The sequence below is a fragment of the Octopus bimaculoides genome, chromosome 8 (genome assembly GCF_001194135.2).
Source record: "Octopus bimaculoides isolate UCB-OBI-ISO-001 chromosome 8, ASM119413v2, whole genome shotgun sequence".
Lineage (NCBI taxonomy): Eukaryota > Metazoa > Mollusca > Cephalopoda > Octopoda > Octopodidae > Octopus > Octopus bimaculoides.
Genome location: NC_068988.1, coordinates 67,225,064 through 67,234,496, shown reverse-complemented (window position 1 = coordinate 67,234,496; position 9,433 = coordinate 67,225,064). Strand labels below are relative to the sequence as shown.

Here is a 9,433-nt window from a genome sequence, read left to right as displayed (position 1 = left end):
TATATATATATATATATATGCGTAGACAGTGGGTTTGTTTTTAATTTTTATATGCATAAAAGTATATTTTTAAGTTCAACCGAAATGTATTTTGTATGATGATGAAACTCAATGAATTAATATTTTCTCCTGTCAAATTCGAGGAGAGATATTCAATTTACCACTATTTTCATGGCAAGCTACGAGATTCATTTTGCTAACTTTTTCTTTACCGTCTCTACAATTTCAAAACGATTCAACTAAACATTCTGATACTGCTGGTTTAATATCTACTTGTATCTGAAGGATATATATGTTAGTGCTCCTTGACACGTGTTGATATCTATGGATATGTTGACGTGGTTTGAAATGTAAAGATACTACAAAATTCATGAATGCAAATTTTTTATGCTACCGACTAAAATTTGCAATATTAGTGTGTAATATTTACTATTTTTCCTTTTTAATATTTCCTAGTCACAAATTTTCACTGACTTGCATATTTTACAATATTTTTCCAAATATCTGATGGTTATACAATTCTTTCTTTTCTGTAATTTGTGATTGCTTCTTGACTACGTATGCACAGGCATACCTGTGTGGTAATAGATTTGGTTCCTAACCATACAGTTTAGTTGCACCTTGAGCAAATGTTTCTATTATCGCCCTGAGCTAACAATCTTTGTATGAATTCGTCAGACGGAAAATTAAAGAAGTGTGTCGTATCTATCTATCTATGTCTTTCTACGTGTGTGTATGTGTCTTTCTGTTTGTGTTTCTTCCTCAGCACCGCTTGACTACCAGTTTAGGTTTGTTCACGTCCTCCTTCCTTAGTAGAACGGAAAAAAGATCCAATAGAATAAGTACCAAAAAGTATGTACTACAGCCGATTCAAGTTACTGCTTCATTATGGTCACAATCTGGCGACTGAAGCGAGTTAAAGACAAAAGATATAAAATCGTAGGTAGCTAAATAGCAATGCTAGAAAGCTTAGTTTATTAATGCCGCTCAAGCTTCAAATATCAGTTTAAGTTTTAATTCGCAAATTGATATCGCTTGTGTACTTAAAGAAACCCATGACAATTAAGTAATGGTTTTGTTTGCGTCACACGCATGAATGAGTAATAACATTTATTCAGTTCAAATTCTTACAAAACTATCATCTATCGGCATCTTGAATATATTTCTGATTAAGAAATGTTATTTTTTGACTGTCACATTTATTCTTAACACTGATGACAATAGGTTCATTGTGTCGAAAGCTCATGATAAAGAGAGGCACGCCCGCATGTGACTATGTAGTCGATCCTTAAGACTGGAAGTCTTTTCTTCCTGCCTGCGATTAGTGGTTTGAAAGTGAGAGTCAGACTACTCTTTTCCGATACAACTCTTTTGACATTGGGAGGCAGGGCGGACCACAGATGGCTGATGTGATGGCTAAATGTTGGTTTATATTGGAGTGGCCTTGAAGGCAAATTGCCTTACAGGGTTGGAGAATTCCACTGAGAGTTGGCGGACAAGTGTCAAAGACGGCAAGGGACCAACTGAGGGGCTCCATTTTTTGATTTGCTATCGAGCTTGACTCCTATTCTCCTTTCCTTTCCCAATCCCTCACAAGCGAGAGTTTGTATATGAAGTTCCTCCCATAACATGCTAATCAACCTATAGTTGGAGCTCTTAGAGACGCTACTACTTCGGATCAGAGTGGACCTGGAAACAATTGAGGCTAAAACGTAGCTCCACTTTCTTCAAGAGCCTGGAACTCCCGAAAAGGGACCCCATTACAGGACACAGTTTAAAGTCACACCGAAGTCATATTCTTAGCAATAATTCTAAATAATTAGCAGTTAATGAAATATGATGAGACGAAGGGTAAAAATATGAGCAGCAGCAGATCAACTCTGCATGAATCCGGCTTCTTGTGGGCGGTGTCTGCTTCCAATAGCAGGGAGAATGTGGCTGACGAGGAACCTTAAGAAATTACCCTGGATGGAGAGGAGGACGATGCCCCTGTAGTGTTGAAGACGAGTGTGGCACTCTTCCATTACCATGTGGCTGGACAAGATTAAGGAGAATGCAGAGGCTCGTCGACTCCTTGGAAGATGCAGAACGGCTGGTATGGAAACACCATTAATTGAGAGCACTGCTGGACCTAGTAGGCTGTAAGCATGGTAATGTGTCTTGGACCTCTAGCCTGGGATGACCCAAACCCATCAAGCAAAAGTATGAAGCAAACACGGAAGTAATGAAATATTCTCACAAAAGGAAATCGAAATTCCACAAATAACATAAAATTTAAGTTATCCACGTACTCGATAAAGGAAATTTAGATGTTAACTTTTTGTCAAATGTCAACTTTTGGCTGAATAGTTCGTCATCTCCGAAATTTGTTACGAATGTCATACGTATAGGATTATACATCTTATGATTTATGAAACAAAGCATGCATATAATTATAACACCTTATATATTCCCTTCAAACAACTGTATATTCATATACATATATGTCTGTAAATATGTATGCATATATGTGTGTGTGCATAATACATGTATATATATATATATATACATATATATTTGTGTGTGTGTGCGTGCGTGTATGTATTTGAATACATGTATATGTATGCATGTATGTATGTATAAAGTTGTTCTAATTGCGTAACTAGTAGCATGATTTCAGATAAAATGTTTTGAGAGTGAAGTAAGTGCATCGTGTAAAAGCTATATTAACCACTTACAGATGCTAAACCTGGAACTTATTTAATGAGGAGTTAAACATTTTATTGCACAATTCTTACATGGTTGTTAACATACATCTACTACTCTTCCATAAAGCAATTGCTTTATACTAAATATGCGTGTGTGAGTTGTTATTTGTGTGTTTTGTATGTGAAGATGCGTGTGCGTGTGCACGCATTTCTGATTAGTAAATGTTATTTCCATAGACTGATTTCCTGCATGATAAAAAAATGTAGTTTACAAATGCGACGTGAAGGCAGATATGCAGAAATACGTGTACACTGGCAGGACCGGAGACTCCATGAAAAATCATTTGCCTAATACTCTCACATTATTTTCCTATGTAAATAGATGGCACTTCACATCATCGAACCTCGTCTGCAGACACAAACTTAATGGAGTAGAGCATACGACCAACTAGTCTATGATTCTCTATGCCTAGAAGAAACCTTGGAAATCATCACGTCCAGCAAAAACATGGTAAATAGGCGATCTGAGGTGATCATATGATGTAAACATAAAAACAAAACAAGGAATTTGTAAAAAGAAACTTTCTGGAATTTGAAAAGACATTCTCGAATTTGGAAAAAAAAAGCATTTTGAAACGAAATAACATCAACCGCCCTTGTCACATTATAGAACAAAGAAGGAACGAAAACAGATAAACAAAGCCTCCAATATTAGGATTCTATACAGTATCCCACCAAAAACAATGAAAGAATGACTCTAAGAAAGTATCTGTTATCAATTCAGTCAATAAACCCAAAAAGCTGATGGTTGTAATGGCAGTACCGGATGACCTGTTGACTTCAGAATTTATTGAAGAGATTCTTACCTTAAATGAGATCAAGCAAAAAAAATGTACTACCCATCCTTAACAGCTGATAAATGAATAGCAAGGTAAATCCCACATCACTACATGTACCTCAATCCCCGTATATCTACCGTTCATTCCTCTCTTTCCATCACCTTACACTCCCCACTAAATACACACAGGAATATTGGCACAACTTAGTCAACTTCATACTGTTCAAAAGGGATATGCATCCCTCTGTTGTACATTCATTAATGTAATATCGTCTGAAGAAATAAATCCATGAAGATGATCAAACCTATGCCCACAGATACTACGAACTACACTGTAATCATCGCAGAAATATGGAATATGATTTTAAGAGACAAGTGTCTTGTGGAAACGCACGTAGAGATGCATTAAATGTTTTTAAATTCAATCCAAGTATTATTATTACTATTATTATTATTATGATTATTATTATTATTATTATTATTATTATTATTATTATTATTATTATTATTATTATCATATATATACGCACACACACACTTACCTACATATTAAATGTAATATAATATCGAAGAGTATAATCCATGATAAATCTTGAAATATCAATATAAACCTTTATGTTAATATTTATAATATATATAATTTATTTCTGCTTCCAATAATTCCTATTTTCAGAACAAAATCCTGTAAAACTCAGTTCATTGTGTAATGCAGATTAGAAAAATAATTATGACTCTAGGCGTATCTTTCTTCACTCAATCTCTCTTTCTCTCCCTCTCCTCCCCCCTCTCTCTCTCTCTCTCTCTCCATGTGTTTGTGTATGCATGCGTGTTTTTATGTGTGTCCGCGTCTGTGTGTGTCTATGTATGTGTATATGTGTGTCGGTTCCTGTGTTTGCATATTTCCGTGTGAAAATTAGAGGCATCAAATATCATCTGACTTTTCTTATGAAATGCTAACGCAAAAAGAATTGTATCCGTGAAACATTACTGACCACAGAATTAAAATTATGCAATTTTCTTCAAAATTTATGGTTGTACTATTTTCAGAATTTTATTGTATAACCATCCTTGTTAATATACAGATATTTTAATTTGGTTCCCATTAAGTAAACCCGTTAATTTAAACACTACCTAATTTAGAAGTAAACTCTATGTAAAAGTTTAAATAACGTAGCTATCTTTTAAAAGGTCTAGGTAAACTACATAATATAAAGTCTATATATATATATATATATACATGCGCACACATTTGCACATACAAAGGCACCTATATATGTGTGTGCGTGTGTAATTAAATGATGGACAAACGTACAGAACCTGCGTAATCATGTTCCTTAGCTTCCAGCTGCTTTGATTATAAGAAACCATGTAGCCGTGGTTGAGTGTCATCTGTATGAGGTGTATTATAGCCTCTAAACTATATCGAATTCTCACTTCTTATTGGTACTAGTAAGGCTGTTCTTATATTTAAAGAGCAAGTAGTATATTTGCTTCTGTGCGCAAAGTTGGGTCGTACTGGAATTAATCAGAAGTGCACAACTATAATTTACTTATATTTTAATCAACAGCGCTTTATCCCTCTCCAAGTTAATAAATACCAACAACTGTTTTGAATTTTGTCGTTAGTTTTGCTAACACAGACATTCGCATACTTGCTCAAACTCTGAACTTGTTTGTCAAAGAAAGTATTTATGAATAATTTAGACTTTGATATGTATTACTGAATATATATTGTTATGTATGCATATACAGAAAATGGAAGAAAAGCGTAAATAGGAAAAATGTTTAAAGAATTAATATTCTAGTTTTAGGCCCTTTCTGCCAGTGAATCATTATACGAAATGATCGAAACGTCTTCCAATTACAGTTTGAGAGGCTAAAATTAACTATTCAAAACCTCACGGAAACTGTTAATTACGTATTTATTATATTGGCAACGACATTTTCGTCCTGCCATTTCTGACCCAGTTACTGGAATGGTTCTGCTGGAACTTGGTGGGAGATAGTAAGACGGACATTTTGATTTCAATTAATAAATGGTTATAAGAGTTGTTGTGTACTTTTGGATGACTAAAGTGAGTCTTCCACTCTGCAATTGGTCTCAGATCAAATCATTTGGTATGCAAGTAAACTAAAGGAGCAGTCTTAATTATAGAAAAAGACTGATGTGGTCACGCTTTAGATGACTAATCTGCTCGGTTATACATGATGTGGTATAGTCGGGCTAAACAAAAAGAAAACTAAAAACGATGGTCAAATTTGAAGTAACACCAAATAAAATAGGGCAATACAATTCGGAGAAATTATTTTTAAAAATGTGTAATGAACTGTAAGTTTAGTTGTTGGGAAATATTTAAAGGATTAATATTTTAGTTTTAGGCCCTTTCAAAGAAGGAATCATTATTCGAAATGATCAAAATATCTTCCTTTCTTTTCCTACTACTATCAAAATCTATTGAGAGCAACAACTGACTTGACGATATTTTTGCTAACACAAGCATTCACCAATTTCTTCTAATTCTCAACTTGTTCCTCGAAATATGTTTGTATATAACTACAATTATTTGAACATGGCTGAAATGGGATGATAAAACCTGCTTAGAGAAATTATATTCATAGGGATGGGGCCAGCTTGCCTATATAGCAAGCCAGACCTGCAGGAGTTCACATTTGGTATGGTTCTGAACGTGCTGGTTTTAAGGAATTAAAATTGAATATTAATAATCTATGCATTATGTGTGATCTCACATAAGTGAGAGAGGCAAGTTCTTCGTAAAGACACCGAGAGGATTTTACGATAGACTAGTTCTAATTATTATCTAAAACTCTTTGATATCACATGATATCGAAATGAACACACAGACGCACACATATGAATACACATACACATACAATATAGTGGCCTAATATACAACGCGGCAGAATGGCATTCAAAGCAAACACAATTTATTTTTTACCATATACAGTAGTTTTAACTATATACAGTAGTTTCGTCCTTAGGACTAATCTAAGGTCAGATACTACCCAAAGCAATATACAGCTTAGAGAATGAACCGCGTTGTTGCTATTTATGAAAGCACAGAGACCGTTATTCACCATTTCGCCTGTTGCTTAGTAACACTGTTTATCATAGGAAAAAGAGTGTGCCATCTGGTCTATGACACAGTACCACTACGTTGCTATACTTAATTGTTTACACACAACTACTTCAGGGTGAATATATTTGTGTTTCTATGTTACTTATACTCCTATATTACTTCCAGCATTTCATAAATTAGCAACAAGTCACTGATCTCTCTTTCAACACACCATAATTTGTTCCTTTATAATTATAGCTTTGTGTTTTTTTTTGTTTTTTTTTTTTGTTATTAAAGGTCAATACAGTAAGAAACAAAAGCACCATGTTTTAAGAAAAGAGCGTTTTACAATTCGCCAATTGAAAGTATTACGTTATTTTGTAAAATGTTGCATAATTACTGAATAAATGCGGTATAGAATAATAAGGTAATATTATACATCATATATAGGTGGCGAGCTATCAAAATCTTTAGCATGCTCGTGAAAACGCTTAGTGGCATTTCATTCATCTTTACGTTCCAGTTGAGTACAGGGGCGATTGAAATCGACCTGTCTTCTCCCCTGTACCTACTGGCCGTTTGAAACCAACATTATACACCAGATATATGATGAATTGTGACTTGGCTACAGAGATGAAAATTCTGTAGCTGGTTGGAATAAAAATAAATAAATATTCAGTAGAATATGTAAATATTAAAGACTAATCATGTAAGGAACTGACATGGTTACAAAATCATAGATCGTATGGAAGACTAGAATCAATTATGTTGGCCAAAAAAAATGAAACATGTATATTGCTCTCCATACCGTAGAATTCGCAGAAGTGTTAGAGACTGCCAGCAATATTTAGCTATTGTCTCTACTTTCTGATTAGAAATCCCTCAGAGATCAACTTTTATCCTTTTGGATTAGATAAAGTAACCTATACTCAAATACCTGGGTAGATTTAATATTCATATATAATGTGGTAAATGTGAATTGAATTATTATGATATTATTATGATACACGCAGTCTAAGACATCAGCGATACTTTTCTAAGGCATGTAACTCCAAATCGTAAATCATTATGTCGGCCGTCGCTCAACTGATGCTAATAGCCTCTGCGCAGAGAGCAAATATACATAAGGAAATTCACACGTTGCTTCTAAAGTAAGGTGAAATGTGTCTGTTATCACTTAGCATCCATTGTTATAATCATTCTAAACATTCTCTATCTTACGAAGACAATGTGTATTAATGGCCATTCGAAAGTAATTGATGAGATGAGCAAGTATAACAGTTTCCTTCAGCTTAACAAATATTGTCTGTTACTGCTGATATCACCACATTCTTATTTTCTTCTCTCATTCCTTCGACATTTAAAACTATATATTGAATGCATTCAGCTGATATTATTTTTAAACACGATTGCGAAGGACAAAAGAAACATTATTGATAGTGTTTCGATTAAAATGTGAATTAGACTCTGGTCAGCAATAAAATTGTAATTTTCACACGATTGAACAAGCTTTAATTTTTAACAACGATAAGCATGTCTTACGAAATACAGACTGGTATAAACAAGAGAAGAGAGATCGTGCTAGATGCATTAATACTGTTTTGTTTTGGTGCTTATGATTAGCTAGATAAAAGTATTGTTGCTTTAATACCAAACTCGTATAGATCCTGGTTCCAACATATCCTAACTGTACTATGCTTTCATCATTTTTTTTCTTTAGATATATTGAATGAACGTGATCATCTGTTTAAATATAGAAAGTGTGATTCTGGAGAGATTTAATTTATACTTCTGCTAGGTTGTTTCACCGTGTCGGATCTTCCTCAGTGATAAGTAAATTATGGTGATTGTGATGGTGGTATAATGGAGTTCATAATCTTATCTCTCCTCCTCTTCCTCGTTTAATTCTGTTTTCGTTTATGTTGCTTCAATTCTCTCTCGATCACCTACACAACCACATCATCAATACAACCTACACTACAACAACAAGAATAATAATCCTTTGTACTGTAAGCACAAGGCCTCAGATTTATGGGAAAGGATTAAGTAGATTACATCGACCCCAGTGCGTAGCTGGTTCTTATTTAATCGACCTCGAAAGGATGAAAGGCAAAGTCGACATTAGCGGTATTTGATCTCACTACGTGAAGACCGACGAAATACCACTAATTATTTTTGCCCGGCGAACTAAAAATTCTGCCAACTTGCTGCCTGAAACTTTAGATATACACTACAATCCAGCTGTATTTCGAAGTTTGGTATTACCTGAAAATTCACGCATATTGCGTGAAGTACTGCTTGTTTGAGGTCCTTGTTGTGACTCGACAGTACAAAACCCCGGTAGACAAAATATCTTCAATTAACAACATCTCGATATTGGATACTGTGTGATGTCTTAAATAATAATAATAATAATAATAATAATAATAATAATAATAATAATAACTGAATAACAACATGGATTTGCTACACCGGGCTCCCTATACAAAAACATATCTAATCCAATAACATCGATGGAATTAGGCAACAGCACCGGTGGAAGATTTGAAGGAAGCGGTCTTTTACCGAAGATAATTTTTTTTTTTAATATTTTTTATTCTTAAAAAATGAAATTTCACTGCAATACAAAGCACAGGTCCTCCTATGCACGATGTCTCAATGAAACACGTGCGATCACACACGCAAAACCAACACCGGAAAGTTTACAAACTACATAAAAAAGAAATGGAACAAAATAGTAAGTACATATATTGAATAATTACGCATACACTCGAACGTGTACACAATGATATATACGTTTTGATACCCATAGAACTACACATGCATCTTAA

General features: G+C 34.3%; 1 protein-coding gene across 1 annotated transcript in view; it reads left to right on the top strand.

Moving 5' to 3' along the window:
• Positions 1 to 9,433, top strand: part of LOC106867808 (atrial natriuretic peptide receptor 1) — a 900,438-nt gene that overhangs the window by 390,074 nt on the left and 500,931 nt on the right. The window lies entirely within an intron of this gene.